Consider the following 21225-nt stretch of genomic DNA (forward strand, 5'->3'; position numbering starts at 1 on the left):
AAGTTCTGTTTAGGGTATGCTTTAGGGCGTTTCCCAAAATACTTGGCTTCAAAATTGGATATCCGATTCGTTTTCAACTCTCAAATACCTTTCATTTGAGTCCCATATTGTCATAATCGGTCAAATAACCCATTTGACATATCTTTAGGAGGAAAAGCGCCACCTAGAGTTGAACGCAAATTTTAATGTCATATTCGTAATCTACTCCCAAATATCTTTCATTTGAATCCCGTATAGCCATGGTCGGCTATGCCCATTTGGGGGTACTTGGGGGTAGGCGAACAACCATTGCTTGGACCTCATGTTTTATGCCATATTTTTAATCTACTGCCTAATACTCTTAATTTGAGTCCCATATTGATATGAACTTCGAATATATCTGTTAAGAGGAGTTTTGGGGCTGAGTACTTGGACCCAAGTTTTAATACCATGTTCGTTTTCTGGTCTCCAATACCTTTTATTTGATACCCTTGTTGTGCCATTCGGACCACTTTCGGATATGGATAGCGTTTTTGGGGTAAGGGACCACCTCCACGCTATACCTAAAAATTATGTTTCCTTCCACACAAACGTACACAATCTATGAAAATTTTTAGAAAATCGGTTCAGCCAAGTATCATATAGTCATAATGGGTCTAATGGCGTTTTTGAGGCGTGGCGCGACTCCCTATATTTCCATCTGATTTTGTATGCCAGATTCGAAATTTACCTAATACCTTTGATTTGAGCACCATATTGAAACGAACGTCCAATATGTCTGTATGGGAGGGGCCCGATGGGTACTTCGACTCAAATTTTAATTTACTTTCGTTTGGTCCACTACGTCCCCCGTCCCATATCGAAAAATTATATAGCCTATGTGTCCTTCCAGACCAACCTACACAATATGCGAAAAATTCGAGAAAATTGGTTCTGCCGTTTTTCAGTCCATACGGAACAAACAAACCGAGTCCCATATATCCGTGACTGGTTAATGTGCCTATTTTGGGCATTTTGTGGAGGTGGGGTGATCGCCTATACTTCGACATGAATTCGTATGCCAGATTCGTTACCTACTCCCGCATACATTTCATTTGATACCCATATTGTCCTTATCGATTCACTTTTTTTTTGGGGGCAACGGGGAGGAGTCCGCCCCTTCTGTTATCAACAATATATAACGCCTATTCCTACTTCGTGACCATATTCGTAATCTACTCCCGAATGCTTTCCATTTGAGTCCCATATTGTCATGATCGCCAAATAAACCTATTTTAAGGGGTTTTGGGGCTGGGGCGGCCACCAGGTACTTCGACCCAACTTTTATTATGAAACTCGTACTCTACTCTTGAATGACTTTCATTTGAATCCCATATTGTCCCGATCGGTCCACTCTTATTTTTGAGTAGTTCATTTGGGGTAAGGGGGAGGGTCCGCCCCCTCTCGATATCAAAAGATCATATAGCTTATGTTTCTTTCCAGACCAATCTACACAATCTGTGAAAATTTCAAGGTAATCGGTTCAGCCGATCCGACAAACACAAATTGAATTTTTTATATAAGAAGAAGAACAAGATGTATTCTCAATCGTCTGCACATTTTAAGTCAGTCCAGCGATATTCGTAGGTCCGCACAACAGATAGACGAATTCATGATAGCGTTCGAACGGAAGAAGCTATTCGCATGAAATTTTTCATAAATACTTTTTATATATAGGAGAAGGTCAGGCCAAAGAATATAATACTAAGCAACCTTAGAAGGCCGTGAAATATGGTGGCGTCTCATTGATGATTTAAGGGAAACAAGTTTTTACATTAATCATAAAAAGGCAAGGAAATGTTCTGTCCAATTTTAGCATGGATTTAATAAATCACAATGAATATATATAATTTGTGCAACTTAATTGGTTCTTCGGTTGTTCTTAAGGTATTTAAGGCTGAGGTAACTGAAATATTTCAAAGGTAAACCCTGTGATGCAATGCAATTTAGTTTGGGGAAAGGCTTAGAATTCAAAACTTTTGTGAACCTAGGAGAAGAAGAAGAAGTGTTTTACTCTCCTGGCGGTAAGCTTTGGATCATTATCTTCTTATATATAAAAATCAATTTGTGTTTGTGTGTTCCTTATAGACTCAGAAACGGCTGAACCGATTTTCTTGAAATTTTCACAGATGGTGCATAATGATCCCGTGGTGAAAATGGGGTACCACATTTTTTGATATCTGAAGGGGGAGCGGACCCTTACCATAATTTTCAGAAACGCCAGATCTCGGAGATGGGTTGTGCGATTTAAGCGAAATTTTGTGTGCTCTCATATATAGTAACCTAAAAATAAAAATTTGGTGTCCAAATTTCGGATGGGGTACCTAGGAGGTCCGCCCCACCCTAAAACCTACCAAACATATATTTAGACCAATCACGACAATATGGGATTCAAATGAGAGGTATTTACGATAAGAAAACGTATCTGATATCCATTTGCCAAGTACTAGGGGGACCATCCCAAGCCTCAAAACACCCCTAAATCGGACATATTTACCGATCATGGCAATATGGGACTCAAATGAAAGGTATTTGCGAGTAGAATACGAATCTGATATCCAAATGTGGGACCAGGTTTCTGGGGGGTGGACCCCTTCCCCAAAACAACCCCCAAACAGGACTTATTTACTGGGGAATATGGGGCTTAAATAAAAGGTATTTGAGTATAGAATTCGAATCTGATATCCAAATATGAGACCAAGTGTTTGGGGGGCCGCCTCTCCCAAGAACCTCCCCCAAAAGGGACACATTTACGACCATAGCCACATGGGGCTCAAATTAAAGATATTTAGGATAAGAAAACATATCTGATATCAATATACGGGAAAAGTGTCTATGGGTCCACCCCACCCCTACAACACCACTCAACCCCCAAAACACCCCTAAATCGGACATATTTACCGATCATGGCAATATGGGACTCAAATGAAAGGTATTTGCGAGTAGAATACGAATATGATATCCAAATGTGGGACCACGTTTCTGGGGGGTGGACCCCTTCCCCAAAACACCCCCCAAACAGGACTTATTTACTGACCATGGGAATATGGGGCTTAAATAACAGGTATTTGAGTGTAGAATTAGAATCTGATATCCAAATATGGGACCAAGTGTTTGGATGGCCACCTCTCCCAAAATACATCCCTCAAAGGGGACAAACTTACGACCATAGCCATATGGGGCTCAAATGAAAGGTCTTTGGGAGTAAAGCACGAATCTGATATCAATATTTGGGAAAAGTGTCTATGCGGCCACCCCACCCCCACAACACCACCCAAATAGTAAGTATTTGCTGACTTTTGCAATATGAGGCTCAAATAAGAGGGTTTTTAGAGTGGAACACGAATCCGATATATATTTTCAAGACCAACTCACTGAGTGGCCGCCCATCCCCCCAAAAAACCCCCAAGCCGTTCACGTTTGCCAACTATGGAAATATGGGGCTCAAATTAAAGGTATTTGGTAGTAGAATACGAATTTGATATCCACATTTAGGACCATATATTTAGGGAATCACCCCTTACCCAAAACACCCCGCAAAGGGTAAACAATTTTCGACCATGCCAATATGTGGTATTTAAGATTAGAAAACGAATTTAATAACCTATTTTGAGCCATGTGTTTGGGGGACGCCTCATCGTGTAAACTCCCCTAAACCAATGGCAATGGTTTTTTTATAAATGGTTTTTGAAAGAAGAGCACGATGCCGATATTTTTTCAGGGCCAAGTGCCTGGGGGACCACTTATATTGTTAAATTGTTAGTCAAGCGATATACTATTTTCGTAGCATGGTATTTCACTAAAAGCTCTTTAATTGTCGAAAATAAATATTCCAAAAAAACTTTTGTTTCATATAAAGTAAAAGAAGGCGCAGCGGAGCGGGCCCGGGTCAGCTAATATCTTATATATAGTATTGTAAATATAATCATAGTAAAGCAAAAAAAGGCATTGGCTACTGAGGCCATCACTTGGTATATATATTTCATTACATTTAAATACCAAAAGAAAAGTCATGTTTCAGTTCCATGTCTGCCCATGTCTGTCGGCAGGATTCGAAGTTTTACTCTACAAAGGAAATTTTGGGACAGCCATATTTGTATGAGATACAATATAAAAATCACTACTTTTACATTTTACTTTAATTGGCATGACTTTGACATGACATTTGGACCCTTATCCGAACTTGGTATGCAATCTCTGACACCAAGTTTCAAAATATCTTTCACCACTTCCCGTCCCGGTTTAAGTATACCACAGTGCTTGCTTTCATGCATATATGTGGGAGCTATATCTAAATCAACGTCAGAAATCTTTATATGTAAGGGCTTCAAAGGTCGTACATTGGTAGGTTTTATTTATCTCGAAGAAATTGCAAAAGAACCTCCATGAAATGCATACAACGCACTAACTAAACCCGACATTTTGTCCTTTTAGCTGTGTCACTTTTCCAATGCATGTGTGTTTGTTTTATTCCAGCGTGGATTTCTTTTGCACATCCAACAATATTTTTCCGGAGCATACAGATGGTTTAGACGACGCAACCTTCCATGGTTGCCCAACGTCGTGGGTTTAAACCAAGACCAGGTTTTTTTTTTAATGTCTAATTTTGTTGCCCGTTAGGACGCTCTTTTTAGGGCCCTAAATTTGGTCACCTCAGCATTTCGAAAACTTGTTAGAGCTGCCAAATTTTTATTTGTGCTCCGAATTCCAAAACTATTTTTGCTGGATAGTGCTCAAAAATCCCAAAAAAAAAATTCTGCTTTAAGCTTACTTTAAAATTTATTGAAATTTTGGCCGAGTTAGGCTGTGTATTTTACATTTATGGTTCGATTTTAATTTTAATGCACGATTTAAATTTACAAAATTTATAATGACTTAGCCCCCGTGAATGTCCAAATCCGATTCAGTTAATAGTTATATAGTTTGTAATTAAAAAAAAAAAATTAACAAATTTGATTTTTTCAATTTTTTGGCAAAAATAAGTATATTCATTGTTGAGTTTCTATTGAAAAAGTTGCTTACATATGTTTTAAGAAACATTTGAATATTAAATGGCAACTTAAAGTGGTTTTATATTACTATAAAATATTTTGTTATAAAACTGGAAAATCGCTAAGAGTTCTTAAAACACATAGCCTAGTCCCCCAATTTAATAAAAAAATTCAGATTTTTCTAATCATCTTTGATCTGAATGGGTATTTCGCACATTTTTGAGAAAAAATTCGGGCAGTATTTATTTTTTAATGTTTTTATATGTTCTTTATTTGCAATTGGATATATTACAAAAAATATGACCAATAGTAAAAAGTTCAGATGCGAATATTGGGCATCAACAAACTCTCTCCATCTAGCTCTATCGTTGGCCAAGGCCTTGGCGTGATTCCAAGATATAAGCGTAGATTACAACTCTCTTGTTTGTCGTTGTTTTGTCGCCTATGTATATAAATTATACATCAAAATGCAAATCGAACCACAAATGCCTTCATAAATAACAAATTACAAGCCTATCACGGCCAAAAATTACAAAAACAAAACCGATTTTTGAAATTTAACATTTGGCAAAATTTTGTGAGAATCAGACGAACATTAATAGCTGAGCTGATTTTTACCGTATGGATTTTCCGAAATTTGCTTTGTACATTAGAAAGCTGATTTTCGTTCTGAAAAAATCAAAGGGATTAAAAAAATTAAAAAACAATGAATCTTTTGCTGTAATTTTTTTTTTTTTTTTTTTTGATTCATAGTTTTAAGACTTAAGAAATTCTGCAGAAAAAATTCTTTGGGCATTTTTTAATCCATTAATTTGTTTTAAAGTTAAAGCAATTCAAACATGATTTTGTTGAAAAATTTGACCCCCTACAGTATGGCAATCCAGCAAAAAAAATTGCACTTTTTTTAAGTGGTTTTTTTCTCCACTGAATATGCAACGCACTCTCTAACAAACCTTCAACATCCACGCCAATTATGGTCCATGTTGATTATTTAATACGCAGATATAACACATATATAAACTGAAATACCGATCCCTGACTGCTTACACCTCTAACCGATTCGATTTCTAAACTGACTTCATTTATTTTTATTTAAAATTTATTTAGTATATCGAATGTTATTTACATGTCTCTCATGATATGGCCCATCGCATATTAACGTATATATGTGCATGCGTACATTTTTCAATTGCCATAACTTTGCTTGGACTAACACTTTATGTGAGTGTATTAACATTTGATTCAACACTTCGTAGTAAAGATGCCTCGCATTAACAAACATGTATTAAGCCAACGCGTTTGTATCATACATGTTCACAGAGATTGTTGGCTGATGCCTCTCAATTGCAAAGAGTCTGACATTTGATTTGGCTCTTGACTAATCTCCCAACCTAACAACCACTCTCGCTCACAATGCTGCAAATTCTTGATGATAATGATGTTGTTGTTGATGGTCAATGGTAATAATGAAGTTGTTGCAGATGCCCAAATTACGATGATGGCGATGGCAATAGCGACAAGATGATAATGATGATGTTAGTGTGGTTACCACCACCAATATTTAACACGAGTTGCCAGAGCCAGTGCATGGACGGATACTGTATGGGTCCGTCTATCGAACAGCGGTTGTGAGTTTGAGCTCCAAGTTTGTTTATTGTTTGGTTGTTTTGTTGGCTTGCTTCCTCCGGCTTCTATCCATAGTTCTTGCGATGTTTGAGCAACAGCACCGGCAGCTGCTGCTGCTGATTCTGCTCTGCGCTGTTGGCGCTGCAGTGGCAGCTTTGCCAACATCGTTTGTTTGGGAATTTCTTCTTTTTCTCAACGAATGACTGTCTGGCTTTTTCGGGTAGCTCAACCAACTATCCATCCAAATATCCATGCTGCTGCTGCTGCTGCTGCTGGAGCTGTTGCCCGGCAGTTAACCATCATCCATCTATCCATCCGTTCATGTATCTTGTCTCTGGCCTTTGGTGGCATTACTTTGACTCACTCGTTGTGGCTGCTGCTAAAATACGCTGCTGCTGCGGCTACTGCCTTTTTCCAAACGAGAAAAAATCGCCGCTTAACGTAGGCTATATAAATAAGCGTTGAGAAGTTATGACTCCGAGTCTCTTTGAATTTAATGAAGCGGTTGTATCTCTGGTGCCCCAAACACACCGAACTGAGATCCAAAATTCTACAATTTTTTACCAATATTTCTTTCATGGAGCTAGAAAAAACCTCCAGAAACGTTCCCCCACAAATATTGAAATAAACCAAAAAACAAAAACCACAGCAGAACCTACTAGAAAAAAAAATTAATTGAGCGAATATTTTTAAATTAACAAAAAAAAAAAGTACATGCCAATGTTGAAAACGAAATTATTTATTTAAATTCTTAAAACAAAAATTCAACGAAAATAAATTAAACGAAATTAAGTGCGACATTCGAGAAACAACAAAAAGTGCCCAATACAAAAGGATACAAGGATTACTGTGCCACACATTTATCATTGTGTAAATTGAATAAAGAAAATTGCGAGCGATAAAAATTAGATTTGTGCTACAAGGAAATAAACAAAATACAAAGTGCAAACTGTGCAAATTTTTTGAACTGAGCTAAACTGAAGAGTCCAGTCAAGGCAGGATTTCTAACGAATTGGTCCGGTGTAAAAGGTGAGTGAAAGTGTCAAAAGAAACATAAAAAGCCAAAAATAATTTTTTTTAAAAGAGTGTGGTAATGGGACGACACCATCAAAGGATATTATAAAAAAATATATATAAATTAAACAAACGCAATGTCAAGGATAATAAAAATCTTCTCGAAATGTGAAACTGACAAAAATCCAAGTGTAGAAACATTTGCATAGTAATAAGGATAATAAAAACAATAATAGAAATAAAATTTTTCTCCAAAAAGGATAATAAAACATAATTTTGTAGTGATTTTCATAATAAAAAAACGTTGTGGCTGCCCCAAAGCCTTAAGCAAGGATTAAATTCACAATTATAAAAATATTTATATGCAAAAAAAAAAAAATTAAAAAAACACATCAAAATACTTGGGACAAAAACAGGCGGAAACCACATTAAAAGTTTTATAAAGTGCTTAAAGGATATTAAAGGACAATTTGTAGTGCTTTATTGAAACAAATTCCACAAAACGACATTTATGAAAAAAATTGTGTTTAAGTATCTTCGTGCTATGATATAAAACTAAAAGCAAGTTAAGGACATCAACATTCCTCATTCGTTATATGATTTTATTAAGCTACAAATGCCAAAACAAGCAAAGTCTCACTCTTAGCAAATACTATTCAATAGTACCTTTCTGCATAATCAACAAATAAAAAAAAAACATTTTTTGCGAAATTACATTTACCTTTTTAAATCGTTTATACTGTGTGCTTATATTAACAGCAAGAAAGTTTAGTTTGCATATATAATAAATCAAATTGAAGTTCAAGCATACCACACGGAAAGTCTTTTTTTCCGAAATTTAAAGTAAAGGTGATCATCAATATTCCAACTTTCTAGGAAATCATTTCCTTAGTGAACGATTTTTTACTTAACATTAATGGATTTTAGCCATAAATCTTAGTACAATCAAACTCTTGTTGTTAAAGATAAATCCCCTTTAATGATAGTCAAAATATGGTTAAAGGTAAGAATATTGACTTTGGGGAAAATCCAACATTGCAAAGAAGCCAATAGGAGTTTGGGACAAAGGTACTAAGAGAAAAAGGGGTTTTTCAAAAAAGAAAAAGTTGGGAAAAATTCAATCAGTGAACGAAATTCGAAATGAAAGCTGAAGCCTCTTAGTATACAACTACTTAAATTTATTACACAGTTACCTTCCACCCATACCAAAATCCTTCGATTAAAGAAAAAAATATATATTAAATTAACTTTTTTATATGAGGTTTTATTTTATGACAGTATAAATGGTAATTTTTTATAGATTGTCTTTGATTCTTGAATTTCTAAATATTTCTACCACAAAAGGTCCAATTTCATGTCCATATAAAACAGGATACTTATGTATTCTATGCTTACAATAACTTCTATATAAACCAAACTTCAATTTAATTGTTAAATCATTAAATCGTTTTTAACCCGTTTCAGTTTTAATATAGACAAAAACTTGCGAGACTAAGAGTAAAACTATCGAACCTACTTCATTTCCGTTTTCAGCTACGTTCAGTTTTAAGCAAACAATGATTACAGAGTCTTTTGGTTTAATCTATTTGTATGGGGCTTATATCCATATCAAAAAATAGAGCTGCTTTTGAAAAATTCCAGCTCAAGTCAGGAAAGAGGTATCTTAATGAAATGTGGATTGGCGTTAAGTGGACGATTGTAACTAGTTAAAAAAAGTCTAGTTTTGGGGGCAAATTATATCCAAAAAATGCAACAAAAAATTCTCTCAAAATTCTTAGGAGTAAAATTACTGGAAATCGTTTTTGTGTCTTGTTGCATTTGATGATTTCTATATAACAAAAACTTATTAATAAGGGTATTATTAATGACTTTTGACCGCATGTGCGATTTTATGTCAAAGTAATAAAAATCCACCCTTCTTCGTTAAATGGTCATAAAATATTAAGAGAATGATTTTTGTTGTTGTGAAAACATATTGGCTCAGCAAATACAAAGAATTTTTTTTTTAATTTTTTCAATATTTTTTTAATTTTTTTTTTAAATTTTTAAAATATAACACTAAAACTACTATGTCAATATAAATGCTCCAAATAACGAATATATGAAATTTCATGAAAACCGAACAAAGGTATCGAGAGACAGGCGTTAATAGGCTAATATAGCCCAATACTTCATACAAATATATAGAGAGGATTGACAAATTTTTGAAGCCTAATATATCCTTAATATTGATATCATCAAATTATGGCCAAAAACTCATTTCTTATTTCGAAAAACTGTATTTCTTTCTATTATTATTATAATTGTATGCAAAATAGTACACTAATTAAAATACAGTAAATTTGGAAGATGTTCCAAACAGTTGTTACTTAAATAAAAATAGAAACATACATATATTCATTCATACATTATTCAATAACATATAATTGGGAACATTAAACTAAAGCATATCGGAATTTTTTGGAATGCATCTGATTTTGAACGGTCACTATAAAGTAACCTATAATCTAACATTTTATAAACTGCCACTATTTGCTTACTGCACCTAAATCGACTGATTTCGAACTCCCACAATACCTTACTTAACCTTATATATACAGTTAAACAAAATTCTACATTAAATTAAACCATATTCGAGTTTTTCAAATGCATCTGATTTAAAACTGTCTCTATAAATTAGCCAATGCTCTAACTTTTTATAAACTGTCATTAAATCCTTACCTCACCTAAATCGTCTAATTCGATTTCAAACTCCCACAAAAGCTTACTTAACCTTATCTATAAAATAGTTACAAAACTTAAGAAATTGGAAAAATATAAAAAATTCTACTATATTAAGTTCAAAATACATATTTATTAAATTTAGACAATATGATAAAAATATTCTAAGGAGTAAATACGACTTGTTCGTTGGTAAATTTGTTTCGCAAATTTTAATTACAATGAAATTGTTTACCTCAAAAAACACATAAAATTTTAAAAAAAAATTTTTCAATATATTTAGATTCTTGATTCCTACACGCAAAAAAGTAAAACGTTTGAAAAATTTGTGCTACAAACATATCTGTTTTAATTGGAGAAGTAACATTTCTATATTAACTATGTTACATTTCTCTCAACCGTTGATCGAAAGTCGTGAATTTGCCACTTTTTGATGTAAAACTCACTTCGTTTACGGTACAACCTATAGGTTTGTGGTAAAGGATGGCTCTTTTTCACGAAATCATAAAAATTCTTTTAATCCAAAAGAAAAAAATCCTTTATAGCAAAAGATGCTTTTTTACACGAAAAGATGATTTGTTTGCTTTGTTAATCTCTTATGTAAGAGTGTGAGTGCCAGAATTTCTATGCATTGTTTGATAATGTTGATCCAACGGCTGCAGAAATTAACTGGTGGTAGCCAAACTTAAAAATCCAATATGCCATTTCCTTCACAAATCATCAGGATATGAACTGTAGACCCGACAGACGGGAGGTAAGAGAGCAACACTACGGTACTGATGATAGCACTCGCCATGCTAGAATCGAATGTCAAAGGCGTGATGTCTATGATCAAATCTTAATTTAGTTTTTACCAGTGCGTAAATTTTATTATTGGGTCATTCCAGAATAAAGAGGATTTCTTGTTCAAAAAAACCCTGTACTCGTCACAAATTCTCTCTTAAATTTATTATAAAAGATATTGCAATCTTATCGTAAGCAAAGTCCAACGATTTCCATAAAAGCTCTTTACTCTTTACTATAGATCAACATAAAAATTTACGCCAATCCTTTGGCCGTGGGATTAACGTTTTTCATTACCCATAAACGAAATTTTCGAGAGTGAAATTCTTTCCACAAACACGTTTGGAATGTGTTCATGATAAAATTGTTATATCTTTTGTGATAACTTCATGCAATAATTGGCGAGGATCTTTTTTTCCAAATAATACCATTTACAAGGAATTTCATCTGGCTTTCCTTTACGTATTCATTTGAAAAAATATCTTTTTATACATTTTTAAAATTTTCAAAAGTCTTTTTTTGTACCAATATTGCAAAAAATCATCGATCCTCATCAACGGAGCACAGAACTGTGAATTGAAAATATGTCGATTGGTTTGTCAAATGGCTACTTTACAACAGTAATAAAAAAATGAGACAGTCTCTGCCAAATTGAGTTTACACAAGAGATAAACGAATCATATTTTCGTGTTACAATGCATTTTCAGCTAGGTTAGGTTAGGTTGAAAAGAGGGTGCAGATATTAACCCGCCCATGCCACTATGGACATACACCTAAGCCAGTTATGGGCTTGTTGTGCACTCTTCAAACTATAAAGTAACCTCTAAAAAGAAAATTTTAAGTTAGAAATTCCGTGCTACTTACAAAATCCTTAATTGTTTCCAATACCACTCCCCTAAGTAGGTTCATGTCTGATGTTGTGTCTACACCTAAGTACCGGTGTAGACGCGAAAGCTATAAACGAAACATTTTTGGCTTAAAGGAGTTTTTGAGATTTCCTCATAAGGTTTTGACATTAACGAATTTTTTTAATTTTACTTAATATAGTGGAAAAACACGACTTTCGCCCAATATTATTTTCAGTTTTTAAAAAATAGTACTTCCCCAATAGAACCGATTTGTTTGAGATATTGAGATATTCCAGATATTTAGATATTTCAAACGGTTTATTTTTTTAAGCGCAATGTGGTTAAAGTTAATGTCGGCGTAATTCGTACAACATCTATATTTACCATCGACGAGAATTTAGCCATAGATTTACCAATGCATGTCCCTCCCGAATATTTCGACCCATGTGGAAATCGTCTTGTCAGATAAGAGATCGCAATCCACTTAGCTCATCAAATGTTTTAATAGCAAGACATTCTTGTCCAGACTCTTAAGAATTTTTTATATAGAACTTAATTGCAAAGGGCTGGAGTCACATAAAAAATCAAACAATGATTTGTTTTCTTCCTTTGAATCCTTTTCTTTCTTGATTTCTCATAGGCTACAGTGACTGATTAATATCTTACTCAGAACAGGACAATATCTATTGTAGATCAGTTTTGCTTAACTGAAGTACTAGGAAATGATCGCCATTTATTTAGGGGCAAAGGAAACAGATTTACCAACCCCTCTTGGAAACACCATTGATAGATACCTATACCCACAGGAGACAATAGTGCCCTGATGTTGTTGTGATCCATGCATGATGGTTGATTCTGGTAGTTCTCAATTTACATTATGGCAATGCCTTATGAGGGCACCGTAGCTCAGAGGTAAGCATATACTCGTTGAACGACCGGGTTCAAACATCGGCAAGAAAATCGAAATTTTCACTTTATTAAAATAAAAACGTAATTGTATCAAAAAAAAAAAAATAATAATAATAATAATAAAAATACAATAATATGCTACACTCACAAATACAGCACATACACTCGCAAATACAACTTAAAAAAACTCCTTTAAGGTGAAAGCTTTGACGCAAGACTGTTAATATCAATATTGAAATACATTCCCATTAAAACCCTTGTCGTAGGTCCAAGACAATAGAACGTTGATAACAAATGACACTTTTTGTGAGTCATGGTAACAAATATTTTTGAGATGGCTAATAAATTATTATAATTTCTAATTTCGAAGTTCTGAGTATTTCTGCTAAACCTAGCAAACGTTAACCTTAAACTTGAACTCTTACTCACCTCTTTCTTCTGAAAAAAACAAAGGTTGAAAAGACTCATTTCTCTATCGAGCTGCTGTGATGTATTGCTTTCGAAACGTATTGCAACGAATTTAAATAACATTTATAAATCAATTTGCTATCAAAACTAATTATTTATTTATTCAAATCGATTGATAAACAAATTTTTAAGTTCAAACGAAACAAGATTTGCAGATATACCGCTAACGAATTTACATTTTGAACAACAACTGTGCATTAATTTGGCTATGTAGGCATTTATTGCGCGGTCAAAAGTATAAAACAAGTTGTCAACATGAAATAAATTTATTAAATATACACTTTAGGTAAAATGAGGCAAAGCTTAAGGAGCTGTAAGTATGGCTTTTGATATGGCAAACAAACATTCCACAATGCGGCACATTATTAAGCGGTTTGAGCTGTTGTATGGATATTGCGTTTCTTTTATGTAAAGGCAATGTTTTGAATACAGTTTAAAAACTGGTCAAATTATGAAGCATTTCATAACAATATTTTATGATCCGGCTTGTTTAGAAGTCAATTAGTCTTTTACATAATTATAGTTTTTGGTTTGTTATTACCATATAAATTCAACTTTTTACATTCTTTTGGAGGTTTCGGAATTTCTAGAATTTTTAAACATAAACAATTTGCTAATATTTTACTCCTCCTATTCTTGTAATACGCATATTGATCCCTATTGTTGTTAACAATGCCAACAACAAGTGTTCATTAGTTATGTAATGGTTGAGTAAGAATTGGACATTTTTTGTAAATATTCAACCCGTGGTGTCTACAACAACATACAAGGTAAAAATCATTGCATTCGTCTGTAGATCGTAGATCGTTTTATATGGGTGCTGTATCCAAATCTGAACCAACGACCTACATCAATAGGAAGCATCTGTGCAAAATTTCAAGTGGCTAGCTTTACGCGTTCGACCATTATCCTTATTTCGACAGACGGACACGGCTAGATCGAATCAGAATGCCGGGACGATCCACATCAATATTTCGAGGTGTTACAAACGGAATGACTAGATTAGTATAACCCCATCCAATGGTGGTGGGTATAAAAGTTATTCATTTGACTTGCTTATCTCTTATGTTTCTTCATAATTATTTATTGCTTTGTTGTTTAAAGTTTTTGCTACTTACTTTAACGATGTAAAATAAACAAGTAAAAGCGTGCTAAGTTCGGCCGGGCCGAATCTTGTATACCCTCCAGCATGTATCGCATTTGTCGAGTTCTTCTCCCGGTTTCTCTTTTTGACAAACATTTGACTTGACATGACATAAGGATCAAGAATATATATACTTTATGGGGTCTCAGAGGAATATTTCGAAAAGTTACAAACAGAATGACGAAATTAGCATATCCCCATCCTATGGTGGAGGGCATAAAAATATTTATTTACAGTGACTTTCGAGATTTTTGTCTTGATTTTTCTTGAAAAAATTCTAATACTCCCTTGAAAGTTAGCGTAATTTCGACAGACGGGATGACATGGCTAGATCGACCTAACATGTCATGACGATCAAGAAAATATACTTTATGGAGTCTTTGATCAGTATTTCGAGTTACAAACGGAACGACGAAAATAGTAGACTCCCATCCTATGGTATAGAGTATAAAAGTTTTAAAAACTTTCGTTTTTTTTTTTTTTTTTTTTTTTGAGTAGAGTTACCATAATCAAAAAAGCAATAACGATTACCGTTAACGAGATATAATAGAATAATTTAATTGTTAGCGCAAACGAACAAATTTAACTGAACGATATAAATGAGCCTTAGCCATCAAACCTGCTCATTTATATCACAATTCGTTGAATGCCTATGAAAGTTTTAATACAAAAGGGAACTTTAAATCGAAAATCGCAATCAAATCAGAAGGTGAGTGAACCATCCATGTTCAAAAATTTACAATCCACAAGGATTTATATCAATCAGAAATACTTGTTTAAATTTTCGATCAGGAGCATTAATTGATTTTTTTTATATATTATTTTTACATTCTGCTTGTAACACATCGAAAAATTTATCGGAGAACCGAACAAGTGTACACTCAGAAAAATTTGTTAGTAAACACAGCAAAAATGTTTGCTATTACATCAGAAAGTCTGCTGTAAATGGGACAGCAGTAGTTTTTTGCTGAAGCATCAAACATTTTATGCTGTTTTCAAATAGTAAATAACTAAAAAACTCAAAAATCATAAATGTTTAAAGAAAATTTTATGTTGCATAAAAATGTATCTAATTTTCTACAATTTGGTAATTTAAGAACGACAAAATAACTACTGCTATTATTGTTTTGCTTTTAAACCAAAAAAGTAACACCTAAAATTTGATTTTTTTATTAATATTTCGTCGGTAAAATACTATCTTATTCCATACGCTACTTTATTAATTTTGAGACGAAAACGCATGAAGTTTGCAAAATGTATTAAATATTTCAAAAACTTAACACGATACGTGAAATTTTCCTGGGGAATTCCTCATTTGTTATTTAGAAGTTCAAAAATGTTGTATGGATTTATTCAAAAGTTTAAAATTTTTTGTTTTTCATTAGCAGTCAGTGTTTGCTGATATCAGTAGACTAATTTCTCTGGGGTTTTATGATTTAGTCCTGTCCGTCCATCTGTCTGTTGTAAGTATACTAACAAAATTTCGAAGCAGTAAAGCTAGGCACATGAAATTTTGCACAAGTACTTCTATTGAGTGTAGGTCTGTGGTAATTAAAAATGGTTCCCATCGGCCTATCTTTTTATAAAGATTCATAAAAACCGATACCGGATCCTTACCTTACCAATTAGGCTGATATTTAGCATGAAGTAACTTCTAACAACTGTACTAAATACGCCAGTCCATAACGTGATATAGTTGCCACTTAAACCTACCTTCGGATTTGATTTCTTAAGCCTCTACAAAGAATAACTACCACCCGATTTGGCTGAACTTTTAAACGTTTTTGACTTCTAATAGCTATGACAAGAACGGTTCATATCGCTCCATAACTTGATGTACCAAACACAAAATTTGATGTATTTTCTATATAAGAGTCATAGAAAAAACGTCTCAAATGCGATTCGTGGCCCGGCCGACCTTACATGTTTGTAAATACGGAATTCTCAAATCGAGTTAGTTTCAAACTGGCGTAAACATTGCCCGATTTCGTCAATTTGCAGCCCTAGCCAATCTTTACCAATAAAAAGTTTTTGGTCAAAATTTGATAGAGGATAGTATTATTTGTTTGAAGAGTTTGAAATACGGAATTCTCAAATCGAGTTAGTTTCATACTGGCGTAAACATTGCCCGATTTCGTCAATTTGCAGCCCTAGCCAATCTTTACCAATAAAAAGTTTTTGGTCAAAATTTGATAGAGGATAGTATTATTTGTTTGAAGAGTAACGTTCTATCGATACTAAAACGGATTCCGCTAGATACGTTACGAATATCATGGCGATAGCTTTGTACAAATACCTTATAAAATCTTTTACAATTACTTCAATGTGATTTAAACCGATTATCGTATGCTATGAGTATGAATTAATATTATTTCGGGGGTACAAAAAATATGTTTTTAATTAATTTATCGAATTCTAATGACGACGTCAGTATCATTTCTAAAATTAGAAAACTATCTCAATCAGCAAATTATTTCTTGCTATTCCAACTTCCCGCGAGCTAAAGGTGATTCCCGCAGTAAAGGCTTAATAAGCCGACAGACCCTTCCTCTTAGCGAGGGTGAAAGCTTTTTAATACCACTGCTGTTCTATGGGTCATATCATTTGTTTTGAAATTCAATGAAGGCCACAGCCACAACTAAACTCCCCTATAAGGCAGCCAGATTAATACGTCTAAAGTCATTTGAGTTTGTTCTGCATCAGTAAGGATTGGTAACCTAAGGTAGATTGACAAATTTGGAATATAATGGTGATTTTGATTCTGAAAAATAATTTTACACTAGTGTTAAACTTATATGGGACAACATTTTGCAAATATCGCTCAATCCTCTCATAGTGTTGTACTTTTTACATTTTCAATCGAACTTGTTCATATGACCATATTTGTAATTTCGGCCAAATAAGACGGTAAAAATCGTTTTCTACTCTCTTGCTGCGCTAAAGAGAGTTAGCGGACTTACAGAGCCCTGTTTTAAAACAAAGCATGCTCTACACCGTACTCAAAAGTCGTTGGATATGTAGGGCACTTTAATCAATCTGAAGAAAGTGCTGATGAAGTAACATGGCGTAACAGAAATCTCAATCCACTAGCCAGACAAAGTGTTTTGAATAATAATACACACTTGGTCAAACTTTTATAAGTTCTTTGCTATGATATTCTTTGAATAGAAAGCATTGAATATGATCTCGAGCTGGAAGATGTTCAAAAAATCACAGAACATTTTTAAAGATCAAAATAAAAGAGCGCAAACAGACATATCTTTATTAATTCTGCTATTTCATCTTAACTTAAATTAGTTGACTTCTAGTTTTTGAACAATTTTAAAATGGCTATCAATGCTGCATTAAAGCTCTTAAATATCATCTGGATCAAACAAATTGTCCAAGCAAAACAAAATCCCACATTATGCAACACTAATTGGCCTGGCAAGACAATACATTTAAGTTATCCAACATTAGCATGAATTATTTCTGGTGGTCGAACTTCTTGTTTTAAATATTTATTTCGCTTAAACAACTCCATTGTAGTGCATTACTATAACGAACGTTTTACTCGCATTCTTCGGCTAATTTCTTTCTGCCAACAAAAGTCTACTTAATTTCACATAATTCGCACTTAAATTTACAATTAAACATTTACCACCATAGAACGAGGGAGTTTTGAAAAAAGCAACAGAGAAACACTGCTGCGGAAAAAGTTACCAACATGCAATTTGGAACTTTGCCACACTTCATACTCCCCTCCCCTGATACATCATACAAAAACAAACTCCATATACAGCAATTCATTCATAAATAAAAAGCACTTCAGTAGAAAAAGCCGGCAGTAGCAAAAAAAACAAAAATATTCTTCTGAAGACCACATCTAGCACCAGTCATCCAGCCAGCCAGAACCAACCTGGGCCAGCATCAACTCCCGCACCACATCTGAGTGGAAGAGAGGGCCTACCATAGCTCATGGCTTCATGGAACTGGCAGCAAAAACCACAGACTCTGTCGGAAAGTTACACAAAGTCTACACCAATGACGGTGGGCGGTGACGGGCGCAATATGAAGCCACATGGTGAATAAAGGTGGCACCATCACCTCACATCCCCCCACTGATTGGGGGGATTCATTCATAAAAATATTTAACGTAAACTTTTGAAGCATTTACGCTATTTTTTGTTATATTTCTGGCAATCGTTAGTTAGCGTGGAACAATATCATCATCATTGGTGATGGCGAACAATGCAACGCACGAAAATCTACCCCAGAAACTAGTGAAAAATTACGCTAAATTAAAACACAAATTAAAGGAATTTAACCAGGCACAATAAAAACGAGCACTTTTTTCCAACAATGTAAACTTTCATAGACACTGACTGATCACAGGATGTGGGAATTTGGAGTAGTGTAGAATGTGTTCACACAGTGGTTATGTTAACAGCATTAGCGTTCTGTTTAAGTCTAAGAATTTTTGATAATCAAATATTATGAAATATTCTTTACATCAATCATTCAAACGAATGCATCCCTACTCATCACTAGATTGGAATTAATCTTGGATCAGATAATTTTTCGAATTCAACAAATTTGCTTAACTGACCAAAATGGGTGAACTTTTTCCAAGGCGACGAATTTCAAATTGATCGTAATGCTATGAAACAGTAAGAGTCAACCTAAGATATCCCTCTTCAAGTTGGCTATTCTATGATGAGTTGCATGCACTGGTGGTTGTAACTTTCGAATATTTTGTCGTTGGTCGATTGGAATGGAAAATGGTTGAAAAATACTCATTCCAAAATTCCAAATTTTTAAGTCCCTAAACATGAAAGTTGCTCATAAAGCTATGTTGTGGCATCAAGTAGGGTTCATTTCTTAGATTTGACTTTTCAGCATAGATATGCCTTTCGCACGAAGTTTTCATTCGATCCCAGCACACGAGTTCCTACATAAACTGACTATCCGATTTTACTTCTTAAGCACCTTAGATCCTAATCGATTTTCATGAAATTATGCTCCAAACTGGTCCAATATCTAATATAGCACTCATAAAAGCATATTCTTCAATTTGTCTTCAAAACTAAACCTTTTATAATATATATATTTGGTTATTGTATGTTACCTTAAAGAGAACTTGGTTCGATTTTTGTGGTACCTTGTTTTTGGACTAAATTTAGGGGTTGGTTTATATGGGCCTAGGTGTTAAAAAAAATGGAAAATCGTCTATATGAGTACTATATCGAACTAAGTGTTCTCAATATTAAAAATTATATCAACATTCGATGAAAATTACACTGTTTGTATAAAATCGTGAAGCAGATAAAGTGATCGTGATACGATCTATACGCAGACCATACAGAAAACTGTAATATAAGCTACATTAACTCAACATTCCAATACATACGAGCTCAACATCATAAAAGGGAAATCGCCATGCAGATCAAAATGGATCTTTAATGGCACGTGAGCCTATGTGCGCGATATTTGAAATAGATATAAAAGAGACCAACTCACCATATGAAATTTAACTTCTATCCTTGCTCGTCCGTCAGTTTGTCGAAGTCACCATAGTTTCTAATTAACCAAATAAGCTAACTGCTTAAAACTTGGCACAGATACTTCTTATTCAGGGGTCAGTGGGGATTGCAAATAAGCCTTATTGATCCTTCGATCTAATTCTTGAGCCCTTCGAAGCCTTAAAATATATATATATATATATATATATATATATAGCCGCCCATTTAAAGCCCCTTTTACATCACGTCAACACTGTTTTCCTCGCCCTATGCAGACATCAACACATTTGTGTTTATGTCTGATGATTTCTGTTTCTGTTTTTCGTTTTTAGTTATGTTTGTTTTTTGTTTTGACCAAAATCTTTTTTCTGTCTGAACAAATTTTAACCATAATTTCTGTTTATTAAATATTAATAAAATAATAAATGGATTTTAATGTGAATGCATTCGTCTTTCTTTCAATGTTTCCTATGTTCAGGAGTTATTGCCTTTTTGGCAGACAGATCAAAAGTTTCTGGCTTTTGTGTCTGTTGGCTGGCGAAGCAAGTGGAGGGGGTCCCAGATTTCTATCGTGTGCTTAAATTGAAATTGAAATTCGAAAAGGTTTGCGAGGCCATTCGATTGGCAAGTGACTACATTACGACAACAGCGGATATATATATATATTTTTTTTTCTTATTACAATCGAGAAAATTTTCTAAGCCACTTTTCCATGACTTCCAGAGAGAGAACCACAAACAACCACCACCAGTTTTTCCCGACATCCAGTCGTCATCGTTCCCCCTCCAGTTGCATAGATGAAAGCCTGCCTGCCTGCGAGCCAGCATTTTTGCTAAGAAAAATTTCTCTTTTATTTCCATCTTCAAGCAGAAAAGAAGCAAAAAATGTCTGGCATTAGGAAAAAAGCACAAATATCGCACATTACAACGTATGTAATTGAGAACATGCGAGTGTGTTGCGGTGGCATCGCATTTGCGGCCTCATGATTATGGCGATGCGTTTGCGGCCTCATGATTATGGCCAGAAGATGAAAAATGGTCATTAGAGATTTCGTAGTTGGCCCCAACTCCACTCTACGAATGGAGTGGCTCGATGGTGTTGATGTTAATTCTAATTTATGTCCAAGTTGTTATTGTGTGTAAGGTGAGATTTGAGTTTTACCCCATCATTGAGGATGTAATACAAAACGATTTGTTAGAGAG

The 21225-nt window shown here is 34.3% G+C and overlaps 1 protein-coding gene across 1 annotated transcript in view; it reads left to right on the forward strand.

Annotated features, from left to right (window-relative positions):
• Positions 1 to 7390: 7390 nt before the first annotated feature.
• Positions 7391 to 21225, forward strand: part of LOC106089210 (mucin-17) — a 221640-nt gene continuing 207805 nt past the window's right edge. Inside the window, exon 1 of the mRNA XM_013255007.2 lies at positions 7391 to 7664. The gene's annotated coding sequence lies outside the window, so the exon portion shown is untranslated. The remainder of the gene's footprint in view (positions 7665 to 21225) is intronic.

The sequence above is a fragment of the Stomoxys calcitrans genome, chromosome 2 (assembly GCF_963082655.1).
Source record: "Stomoxys calcitrans chromosome 2, idStoCalc2.1, whole genome shotgun sequence".
In the NCBI taxonomy this organism is placed as follows: domain Eukaryota; kingdom Metazoa; phylum Arthropoda; class Insecta; order Diptera; family Muscidae; genus Stomoxys; species Stomoxys calcitrans.